The sequence below is a fragment of the Schistocerca serialis genome, unplaced genomic scaffold (assembly GCF_023864345.2).
Source record: "Schistocerca serialis cubense isolate TAMUIC-IGC-003099 unplaced genomic scaffold, iqSchSeri2.2 HiC_scaffold_1393, whole genome shotgun sequence".
Taxonomy (NCBI): Eukaryota; Metazoa; Arthropoda; class Insecta; order Orthoptera; family Acrididae; genus Schistocerca; species Schistocerca serialis.
This window is the reverse complement of record NW_026047617.1, coordinates 27124601-27137997: the sequence shown is the minus strand read 5'-3', so window position 1 is coordinate 27137997 and position 13397 is coordinate 27124601.

Genomic DNA, 13397 nt, shown 5'->3' with positions numbered 1-13397 from the left:
ATCGTCATTAGGAGGCCCTAACCGTTACAATTAACTATCATCTTTGCGTCGGATTCGAAAATCTAGACTCACAGGAGAACGACCATAAGGTGCCCGAGGCAGCAATATCCCCTTGGAGACAAGTCGGCTGGAGGCCGATGTGTTGAATCTCGACGCAATTCGAGTGTCCCATCGTCATTAGGAGGCCCTAAACGTTACAATTAACTATCATTTTTGCGTCGGATTCGATAATCTAACCTCACAGGAGAACGACCATAAGGTGCCCGAGGCAGCAACAGACCCATGGAGACAAGTCGGCTGGAGGCCGATGTATTGAATCTCGACGCAATTTGAGTGTTCCATCGTCATTACAAGGCCCTGAACGTTACAATTCACTATCATTTTTGAGTAGGATTCGAAAATTTAGACTCACAGGAGAAGGATCATATTGTGCCCGAGACAGCAATATCCCCATGGAGACAAGTCGGCTGGAGGCCGATGTATTGAATCTTGACGCAATTTGAGTGTTCCATCGTCATTAGGAGGCCCCAAACGTTACAATTAACTATCATTTTTGCGTCGGATTCGATAATCTAAACTCACATGAGAACGACCATAAGGTGCCCGAGGCAGCGATATCCCCTTGGAGACAAGTCGGCTGGAGGCCCATGTATTGAATCTCGACGCAATTGGAGTGTTCCTTCGTCATTAGAAGGCCCTGACCGTTACAATTAACTATCATTTTTGCGTCGGATTCGAAAATCTAGACTCACTGGAATACGACCATAAGGTGCCCGAGGCAGCAATAGACCCTTGGAGACAAGTCGGCTGGAGGACGATATATTGAATCTCGATGCAATTTGAGTGTTCCATCGTCATTAGGAGGCGCTGAACGTTACAATTAACTATCAGTTTCGCGTCGGATTCGAAAATCTAGACTCACAGGAGACGGACCACATGGAGCCCGAGGCAGCAATATCCCCTTGGAGACAAGTCGGCTGGAGGTCGATGTATTGAATCTCGACTCAATTTGAGTGTTCCATCGTCATTAGGTGGCCCTGAACGTTACAATTAACAATCAGATTTTTCGTCGGGTTCGAAAATCTAGACTCACAGCAGAACGATCACAAGGTGCCCGTGGCAGCTATTGAACCTTGGAGACAAGTCGGTTGGAGGACGATGTATTGAATATCGACGCAATTTGAGTGTTCCATCGTCATTAGGTCGCCCTGAACGTTACAATTAACTATCATTTTTGAATCGGATTCGATAATCTAAACTCACAGGAGAACGAACATAAGGTGCCCGAGGCAGCATTAGACCCTTGGAGACAAGTCGGCTGGAGGCCGATGTATTGAATCTCGACGCAATTTGAGTGTTCCATCGTCATTACAAGGCCCTGAACGTTACTATTCACTATCATTTTTGCGTCGGATTCGAAAATCTAGACTCACAGGAGAACGACCATAAGGTGCCCGAGGCAGCATTAGACCCTTGGAGACAAGTCGGCTGGAGGACGATGTATTGAATCTCGACGCAATTTGAGTGTCCCATCGTCATTAGGAGGCCCTGAACGTTATAATTAACTATCATTTTTGCGTCGCATTCGATAATCTAGACTCACAGGAGAACGACCATAAGGTGGCCGAGGCAGCAACAGACCCTTGGAGACAAGTCGGCTGGACGACGATGTATTGACTCTCGACGCAATTTGAGTGTTCCATCGTCTTTAGGAGTCCCTGAACGTTACAATTAACTATCATGTATGAGTCGGATTCGAAAATCAACTTACAGGAGAAGTTCATACGGTGCTCGAGGCAGCAATAGACCCTTGGAGACAAGTCGGCTGGAAACCGATGTATTGATTCTTGACGCAATTTGAGTGTTCCATCGTCATTAGGAGGCCCTGAACGTTACAATTAACAATCATTTTAGCGTCGGATTCGAAAATCTACTCACAGGAGAAGTTCATACGGTGCTCGAGACAGCAATATCCCCTTGGAGACAAGTCCGCTGGCAGCCGATGTATTGAATCTCGACGCAATTTGAGTGTTCCATCGTCATTAGGAGGCCCTGAACTTTACAATTAACTATCATTTTTGCGTCGGATTCGAAAATCTACTCACAGGAGGAGTTCATACGGTGCTCGTGGCAGCAACAGACCCTTGGAGACAAGTCGGCTGGAGGCCGATGTATTGAATCTCGACGCAATTTGAGTGTTCCATCGTCATTACAAGGCCCTGAACGTTACTATTCACTATCATTTTTGCGTCGGATTCGATAATCTAAACTCACAGGAGAACGAACATAAGGTGCCCGAGGCAGCATTAGACCCTTGGAGACAAGTCGGCTGGAGGCCGATGTATTGAATCTCGACGCAATTTGAGTGTTCCATCGTCATTACATGGCCCTGAACGTTACTATTCACTATCATTTTTGCGTCGGATTCGAAAATCTAGACTCACAGGAGAACGACCATAAGGTGCCCGAGGCAGCAATAGACCCTTGGAAACAACTCAGCTGGAGGACGATGTATTGAATCTCGACGCAATTTGAGTGTTCCATCGTCATTAGAAGGCCCTGAACGTTACAATTAACTATCATTTTTGCGCCGGATTCGAAAATCTAGACTCACAGGAGAACGACCATAAGGTGCCCGAGGCAGCAATAGACCCTTGGAGACAAGTCGGCTGGAGGCCGATGTATTGAATCTCGACGCAAAATGAGTGTTCCATCGTCATTAAGAGGCCCTGAACGTTACAATTAACTATCAGTTTTTCGTCGGATTCGAAAATCTAGACTCACTGGAGACGGACCACATGGACCCCGAGGCAGCAATATCCCCTTGGAGACAAGTCGGCTGGAGGACGATGTATTGAATTTCGACGCAATTTGAGTGTCCCATCGTCATTAGGAGGCCCTAACCGTTACAATTAACTATCATCTTTGCGTCGGATTCGAAAATCTAGACTCACAGGAGAACGACCATAAGGTGCCCGAGGCAGCAATATCCCCTTGGAGACAAGTCGGCTGGAGGCCGATGTGTTGAATCTCGACGCAATTTGAGTGTCCCATCGTCATTAGGAGGCCCTAAACGTTACAATTAACTATCATTTTTGCGTCGGATTCGATAATCTAACCTCACAGGAGAACGACCATATGATGCCCGAGGCAGCAACAGACCCTTGGAGACAAGTCGGCTGGAGGCCGATGTATTGAATCTCGACGCAATTTGAGTGTTCCATCGTCATTACAAGGCCCTGAACGTTACAATTAACTATCATTTTAGCGTCGAATTCGATAAATCTACTCACAGGAGAGGTTCATACGGTGCTCGAGACAGCAATTTACCCCTTGGAGACAAATCGACTGGAGGCCGATGTATTGAATATCGACGCAATTTGAGTGTTCCATCGTCATTAGGAGGCCCTAAACGTTACAATTAACTATCATTTTTGCGTCGGATTCGATAATCTAAACTCACAGGAGAACGACCATAAGGTGCCCGAGGCAGCAACAGACCCATGGAGACAAGTCGGCTGGAGGCCGATGTATTGAATCTCGACGCAATTTGAGTGTTCCATCGTCATTACAAGGCCCTGAACGTTACAATTCACTATCATTTTTGAGTAGGATTCGAAAATTTAGACTCACAGGAGAAGGATCATATTGTGCCCGAGACAGCAATATCCCCATGGAGACAAGTCGGCTGGAGGCCGATGTATTGAATCTTGACGCAATTTGAGTGTTCCATCGTCATTTGGAGGCCGCAAACGTTACAATTAACTATCATTTTTGCGTCGGATTCGATAATCTAAACTCACATGAGAACGACCATAAGGTGCCCGAGGCAGCGATATCCCCTTGGAGACAAGTCGGCTGGAGGCCCATGTATTGAATCTCGACGCAATTGGAGTGTTCCTTCGTCATTAGAAGGCCCTGACCGTTACAATTAACTATCATTTTTGCGTCGGATTCGAAAATCTAGACTCACTGGAATACGACCATAAGGTGCCCGAGGCAGCAATAGACCCTTGGAGACAAGTCGGCTGGAGGTCGATGTATTGAATCTCGACTCAATTTGAGTGTTCCATCGTCATTAGGTGGCCCTGAACGTTACAATTAACAATCAGATTTTTCGTCGGGTTCGAAAATCTAGACTCACAGCAGAACGATCACAAGGTGCCCGTGGCAGCTATTGAACCTTGGAGACAAGTCGGTTGGAGGACGATGTATTGAATATCGACGCAATTTGAGTGTTCCATCGTCATTAGGTCGCCCTGAACGTTACAATTAACTATCATTTTTGAATCGGATTCGATAATCTAAACTCACAGGAGAACGAACATAAGGTGCCCGAGGCAGCATTAGACCCTTGGAGACAAGTCGGCTGGAGGCCGATGTATTGAATCTCGACGCAATTTGAGTGTTCCATCGTCATTACAAGGCCCTGAACGTTACTATTCACTATCATTTTTGCGTCGGATTCGAAAATCTAGACTCACAGGAGAACGACCATAAGATGCCCGAGGCAGCATTAGACCCTTGGAGACAAGTCGGCTGGAGGACGATGTATTGAATCTCGACGCAATTTGAGTGTCCCATCGTCATTAGGAGGCCCTGAACGTTACAATTAACTATCATTTTTGCGTCGCATTCGATAATCTAGACTCACAGGAGAACGACCATAAGGTGGCCGAGGCAGCAACAGACCCTTGGAGACAAGTCGGCTGGACGACGATGTATTGACTCTCGACGCAATTTGAGTGTTCCATCGTCTTTAGGAGTCCCTGAACGTTACAATTAACTATCATGTATGAGTCGGATTCGAAAATCAACTTACAGGAGAAGTTCATACGGTGCTCGAGGCAGCAATAGACCCTTGGAGACAAGTCGGCTGGAAACCGATGTATTGATTCTTGACGCAATTTGAGTGTTCCATCGTCATTAGGAGGCCCTGAACGTTACAATTAACAATCATTTTAGCGTCGGATTCGAAAATCTACTCACAGGAGAAGTTCATACGGTGCTCGAGACAGCAATATCCCCTTGGAGACAAGTCCGCTGGCAGCCGATGTATTGAATCTCGACGCAATTTGAGTGTTCCATCGTCATTAGGAGGCCCTGAACTTTACAATTAACTATCATTTTTGCGTCGGATTCGAAAATCTACTCACAGGAGGAGTTCATACGGTGCTCGTGGCAGCAACAGACCCTTGGAGACAAGTCGGCTGGAGGCCGATGTATTGAATCTCGACGCAATTTGAGTGTTCCATCGTCATTACAAGGCCTTGAACGTTACTATTCACTATCATTTTTGCGTCGGATTCGATAATCTAAACTCACAGGAGAACGAACATAAGGTGCCCGAGGCAGCATTAGACCCTTGGAGACAAGTCGGCTGGAGGCCGATGTATTGAATCTCGACGCAATTTGAGTGTTCCATCGTCATTACATGGCCCTGAACGTTACTATTCACTATCATTTTTGCGTCGGATTCGAAAATCTAGACTCACAGGAGAACGACCATAAGGTGCCCGAGGCAGCAATAGACCCTTGGAAACAACTCAGCTGGAGGACGATGTATTGAATCTCGACGCAATTTGAGTGTTCCATCGTCATTAGAAGGCCCTGAACGTTACAATTAACTATCATTTTTGCGCCGGATTCGAAAATCTAGACTCACAGGAGAACGACCATAAGGTGCCCGAGGCAGCAATAGACCCTTGGAGACAAGTCGGCTGGAGGCCGATGTATTGAATCTCGACGCAAAATGAGTGTTCCATCGTCATTAAGAGGCCCTGAACGTTACAATTAACTATCAGTTTTTCGTCGGATTCGAAAATCTAGACTCACTGGAGACGGACCACATGGACCCCGAGGCAGCAATATCCCCTTGGAGACAAGTCGGCTGGAGGACGATGTATTGAATCTCGACGCAATTTGAGTGTCCCATCGTCATTAGGAGGCCCTAACCGTTACAATTAACTATCATCTTTGCGTCGGATTCGAAAATCTAGACTCACAGGAGAACGACCATAAGGTGCCCGAGGCAGCAATATCCCCTTGGAGACAAGTCGGCTGGAGGCCGATGTGTTGAATCTCGACGCAATTTGAGTGTCCCATCGTCATTAGGAGGCCCTAAACGTTACAATTAACTATCATTTTTGCGTCGGATTCGATAATCTAACCTCACAGGAGAACGACCATATGATGCCCGAGGCAGCAACAGACCCTTGGAGACAAGTCGGCTGGAGGCCGATGTATTGAATCTCGACGCAATTTGAGTGTTCCATCGTCATTACAAGGCCCTGAACGTTACAATTAACTATCATTTTAGCGTCGAATTCGAAAAATCTACTCACAGGAGAGGTTCATACGGTGCTCGAGACAGCAATTTACCCCTTGGAGACAAATCGACTGGAGGCCGATGTATTGAATATCGACGCAATTTGAGTGTTCCATCGACATTAGGAGGCCCTAAACGTTATAAATAACTATCATTTTTGCGTCGGATTCGATAATCTAAACTCACAGGAGAACGACCATAAGGTGCCCGAGGCAGCAACAGACCCATGGAGACAAGTCGTCTGGAGGCCGATGTATTGAATCTCGACGCAATTTGAGTGTTCCATCGTCATTACAAGGCCCTGAACGTTACAATTCACTATCATTTTTGAGTAGGATTCGAAAATTTAGACTCACAGGAGAAGGATCATATTGTGCCCGAGACAGCAATATCCCCATGGAGACAAGTCGGCTGGAGGCCGATGTATTGAATCTTGACGCAATTTGAGTGTTCCATCGTCATTAGGAGGCCCCAAACGTTACAATTAACTATCATTTTTGCGTCGGATTCGATAATCTAAACTCACATGAGAACGACCATAAGGTGCCCGAGGCAGCGATATCCCCTTGGAGACAAGTCGGCTGGAGGCCCATGTATTGAATCTCGACGCAATTGGAGTGTTCCTTCGTCATTAGAAGGCCCTGACCGTTACAATTAACTATCATTTTTGCGTCGGATTCGAAAATCTAGACTCACTGGAATACGACCATAAGGTGCCCGAGGCAGCAATAGACCCTTGGAGACAAGTCGGCTGGAGGACGATATATTGAATCTCGATGCAATTTGAGTGTTCCATCGTCATTAGGAGGCGCTGAACGTTACAATTAACTATCAGTTTCGCGTCGGATTCGAAAATCTAGACTCACAGGAGACGGACCACATGGAGCCCGAGGCAGCAATATCCCCTTGGAGACAAGTCGGCTGGAGGTCGATGTATTGAATCTCGACTCAATTTGAGTGTTCCATCGTCATTAGGTGGCCCTGAACGTTACAATTAACAATCAGATTTTTCGTCGGGTTCGAAAATCTAGACTCACAGCAGAACGATCACAAGGTGCCCGTGGCAGCTATTGAACCTTGGAGACAAGTCGGTTGGAGGACGACGTATTGAATATCGACGCAATTTGAGTGTTCCATCGTCATTAGGTCGCCCTGAACGTTACAATTAACTATCATTTTTGAATCGGATTCGATAATCTAAACTCACAGGAGAAAGAACATAAGGTGCCCGAGGCAGCATTAGACCCTTGGAGACAAGTCGGCTGGAGGCCGATGTATTGAATCTCGACGCAATTTGAGTGTTCCATCGTCATTACAAGGCCCTGAACGTTACTATTCACTATCATTTTTGCGTCGGATTCGAAAATCTAGACTCACAGGAGAACGACCATAAGGTGCCCGAGGCAGCATTAGACCCTTGGAGACAAGTCGGCTGGAGGACGATGTATTGAATCTCGACGCAATTTGAGTGTCCCATCGTCATTAGGAGGCCCTGAACGTTACAATTAACTATCATTTTTGCGTCGCATTCGATAATCTAGACTCACAGGAGAACGACCATAAGGTGGCCGAGGCAGCAACAGACCCTTGGAGACAAGTCGGCTGGACGACGATGTATTGACTCTCGACGCAATTTGAGTGTTCCATCGTCTTTAGGAGTCCCTGAACGTTACAATTAACTAACATGTATGAGTCGGATTCGAAAATCAACTTACAGGAGAAGTTCATACGGTGCTCGAGGCAGCAATAGACCCTTGGAGACAAGTCGGCTGGAAACCGATGTATTGATTCTTGACGCAATTTGAGTGTTCCATCGTCATTAGGAGGCCCTGAATGTTACAATTAACAATCATTTTAGCGTCGGATTCGAAAATCTACTCACAGGAGAAGTTCATACGGTGCTCGAGACAGCAATATCCCCTTGGAGACAAGTCCGCTGGCAGCCGATGTATTGAATCTCGACGCAATTTGAGTGTTCCATCGTCATTAGGAGGCCCTGAACTTTACAATTAACTATCATTTTTGCGTCGGATTCGAAAATCTACTCACAGGAGGAGTTCATACGGTGCTCGTGGCAGCAACAGACCCTTGGAGACAAGTCGGCTGGAGGCCGATGTATTGAATCTCGACGCAATTAGAGTGTTACATCGTCATTACAAGGCCCTGAACGTTACAATTAACTATCATTTTTGCGTCGGATTCGAAAATCTAGACTTACAAGAGAACGACCATAAGGTGCCCGAGGCAGCATTAGACCCTTGGAGACAAGTAGGCTGGAGGACGATGTACTGAACCTCGACGCAATTTTAGTGTCCCATCGTCATTAGGAGGCCCTAAACGTTATAATTAACTATCATTTTTGCGTCGGATTCGAAAATCTAGACTCACAGGGGAACGACCATACGGTGCCCGAGGCAGCAATAGACCCTTGGAGAAAAGTCGGCTGGAGGCCGATGTATTGAATCTCGACGCAATTTGAGTGTTCCATCGGCATTAGGAGGCCCTGAACGTTACAATTAACTATCATTTTTGCGTCGCATTCGATAATCTAAACTCACAGGAGAACGACCATAAGGTGCCCCAGGCAGCAATAGACCCTTGGAGACAAGTCGGCTGGAGGCCGATGTATTGAATCTCGACGCAATTTGAGTGTTCCATCGGCATTAGGAGGCCCTGAACGTTACAGTTAACTATCATTTTAGCGTCGGATTCGAAAATCTACTAACAGGAGAAGAATCATATGGTGCACGAGACTGCAATATCCCCTTGGATACAAGTCGGCTGGAGGTCGATGTATTGAATCTCGACGCAATTTGAGTCTTCTACCGTTATTAGGAGGCCCTAAACGTTACAATTAACTACCATTTTTGCGTCGGATTCGATAATCTAAACTCACAGGAGAACGACCATAAGGTGCCCGAGGCAGCAACAGACCCTTGGAGATAAGTCGGCTGGAGGCCGATGTATTGAATCTCGACGCAATTTGAGAGTTCTATCGTAAACAGGAGGCGCTGAACGTTACTATTCACTATCATTTTGGCGTCGGATTCGAAAATCTAGACTCACATGAGAAGGATCATATGGTGCCCGAGACAGCGATATCCCCTTGGAGACAAATCGGCTGGAGGACGATGTATTGAATCTCGACGCAATTTGAGTCTTCTATCGTCATTAGGAGGCGCTGAACGTTACAATTCACTATCATTTTTGCGTCGGATTTGAAAATCTAGACTCACAGGAGATGGATCATATTGTGCCCGAGACAGCAATATCCCCTTAGAGACAACTCGGCTGGAGGCCGATGTATTGAATCTCGACGCAATTTGAGTGTTCCATCGTCATTAGGAGGCTCTGAACGTTACAATTAACTATCAGTTCCGCGTCGGATTCGAAAATCTAGACTCACAGGAGACGGACCACATGGAGCCCGAGGCAGCAATATCCCCTTGGAGACAAGTCGGCTGGAGGACGATGTATATAATCTCGACGCAATTTGAGTGTCCCATCGTCATTAGGAGGCCCTAAACGTTACAATTAACAATCATTTCTGCGTCGGATTCGAAAATCTAGACTCACAGGAGAACGACCATAAGGTGCCCTAGGCAGCAACATACCCTTGGAGACAAGTCGGCTGGAGGCCGATGTATTGAATCTCGACGCAATTTGAGTGTTCCATCGTCATTAGGTGGCCCTGAACGTTACAATTAACTATCATTTTTCCGTCGGATTCGAAAATCTAGGCTCACTGGAGACGGACCATAAGGTGCCCGATGCAGCAATATCCCCTTGGATAGAAGTCGGCTGGAGGCCGATGTATTGAATCTCGACGCAATTTGAGTGTTCCATCGTCATCTGGAGGCCCTAAACGTTACAATTAACTATCATTTTTGCGTCGGACTCGATAATCTAAACTCACAGGAGAACGACCATAAGGTGCCCGAGGCAGCAACAGACCCTTAGAGACAAGTCGGCTGGAGGCCGATGTATTGAATCTCGACGCAATTTGAGTGTTCCATCGTCATTACAAGGCCCTGAACGTTACAATTAACTATCATTTTAGCGTCGGATTCGAAAATTTACTCACAGGAGAAGTTCATACGGAGCTCGAGACAGCAATATACCCCTTGGAGACAAATCGACTGGAGGCCGATGTATTGAATATCGACGGAATTTGAGTGTTCCATCATCATTTGGAGGCCCTAAACGTTGCAATTAACTATCATTTTTGCGTCGGATTCGATAATCTAAACTCACAGGAGAACGTCCATAAGGTGCCCTAGGCAGCAACATACCCTTGGAGACAAGTCGGCTGGAAGCCGATGTATTGAATCTCGACGCAATTTGAGTGTTCCATCGTCATTAGGAGGCCCTAAACGTTACAATTAACTATCATTTTTGCGTCGGATTCGATAATCTAAACTCACAGGAGAACGACCATAAGGTGCCCGAGGCAGCAACAGACCCTTGGAGACAATTCGGCTGGAGGCCGATGTATTGAATCTCGACGAAATTTGAGTGTTCCATCGTCATTACAAGGCCCTGAACGTTACAATTCACTATCATTTTTGCGTCGGATTCGAAAATCTAGACACACAGGAGAAGGATCATATTGTGCCCGACACAGCAATATCCCCTTGGAGACAAGTCGGCTGGAAGCCGATGTATTGAATCTCGACGCAATGTGAGTCTTCCATCGTCATTACAAGGCACTGAACGTTACAAATAACTATCATTTTTGCGTCGGATTCGAAAATCTAGACTCACAGGAGACGGACCACATGGAGCCCGAGGCAGCAATATCCCGTTGGAGACAAGTCGGCTGGAGGTCGATGTATTGAATCTCGACTCAATTTGAGTGTTCCATCGTCATTAGGTGGCCCTGAACGTTACAATTAACTATCATTTTTGCGTCGGATTCGAAAATCTAGACTCACAGGAGAACGACCATAAGGTGCCCGAGGCAGCAACAGACCCTTGGAGACAAGTCGGCTGGAGGCCGATGTATTGAATCTCGACGAAATTTGAGTGTTCCATCGTCATTAGAAGGACCTGAACGTTACAATTAACTATCATTTTTGCGTCGGATTCGAAAATCTAGACTCACTGGAGACGGACCATAAGGTGCCCGATGCAGCAATATCCCCTTGGATAGAAGTCGGCTGGAGGCCGATGTATTGAATCTCGACGCAATTTGAGTGTTCCATCGTCATTAGGAGGCACTAAACCTTACAATTAACTATCAGTTTCGCGTCGGATTCGAAAATCTACTCACAGGAGAAGTTCATACGGTGCTCGAGACAGCAATATACCCCTTGGAGACAAATCGACTGGCGGCCGATGTATTGAATATCGACGCAATTTGAGTGTTCCATCGTCATTAGGTCGCCCTGAACGTTACAATTAACTATCATTTTTGCGTCGGATTCGATAATCTAAACTCACAAGAGAACGACCATAAGTTGCCCGAGGCAGCAATAGACCCTTGGAGACAAGTCGGCTGGAGGCCGATGTATTGAATCTCGACGCAATTTGAGTGCTCCATCGTCATTACAAGGCCCTGAACGTTACAATTAACTATCATTTTTGCGTCGGATTCGAAAATCTAGACTCACTGGAGACGGAACACATGGAGCCCGAGGCAGCAATATCCCCTTGGAGACAAGTCGGCTGGAGGTCGATGTATTGAATCTCGACTCAATTTGAGTGTTCCATCGTCATTACAAGGCCCTGAACGTTACAATTAACTATCAATTTTGCGTCGGATTCGAAAATGTAGACTCACAGGAGACGGACCACATGGAGCCCGAGGCAGCAATATCCCCTTGGAGACAAGTCGGTTGGAGGACGATGTATTGGATCGCGACGCAAAATGAGTGTTCCATCGTCATTAGGAGGCCCAAAACGTTACAATTAACTATCATTTTGGCGTCGGATTCGATAATATAAACTCACAGGAGAACGACCATAAGGTGGCCGAGGCAGCAACAGACCCTTGGAGACAAGTCGGCTGGAGGCCGATGTATTGTATCTCGACGCAATTTGAGTGTTCCATCGTCATTTGGTCGCCCTGAACGTTACAATTAACTATCATTCTGGCGTCGGATTCGAAAATCTAGACTCACAGGAGAACGACCATGAGGTGCCCGAGGCAGCAATAGACCCTTGGAGACAAGTCGGCTGGAGGACGATGTATTGAATCTCGACGCAATTTGAGAGTTCCATCGTCATTAGGAGGCCCCCGAAAGTTACAATTAACTATCATTTTTGCGTCGGATTCGATAATTTAAACTCACAGGAGAACGACCATAAGGTGCCCGAGGCAGCAACAGACCCTTGGAGACAAGTCGGCTGGAGGCCGATGTATTGAATATCGACGCAATTTGAGTCTTCCATCGTCATTAGGTGGCCCTGAACGTTACAATTAACAACCAGTTTTGCGTCGGGTTCGAAAATATAGACTCACAGCAGAACGATCACAAGGTGCCCGTGGCAGCTATTGACCCTTGGAGACAAGTCGGTTGGAGGACGATGTATTGGTTCGCGACGCAAAATGAGTGTTCCATCGACATTAGGAGGCCCTAAACGTTACAATTAACTATCATTCTTGCGGCGAATTCGAAAATCTAGACTCACACGAGAACGACCATAAGGTGCCCGAGGCAGCAATAGACCCTTGGAGACAAGTCGGCTGGAGGACGATGTATTGAATCTCGACGCAATTTGAGTGTTCCATCGGCATTAGGAGGCCCTGAACGTTACAATTAACTATCAGTTTCGCGTCGGATTCAAAAATCCAGACTCACAGGAGTGGGACCATTTGGTGCCCGAGGCAGCAATATCCCCTTGGAGACATGTCGGCTAGAGGCCGATGTATTGAATCTCGACGCAATTTGAGTGTTCCATCGTCATTACAAGGCCCTGAACGTTACAATTAACTATCATTTTTGCGTCGGATTCGAAAATCTAGACTCACAGGAGAACGACCATAAGGTGCCCGATGCAGCAATAGACCCTTGGAGACAAGTCGGCTGGAGGACGATGTATTGAATCTCGACGCAATTTGAGTGTC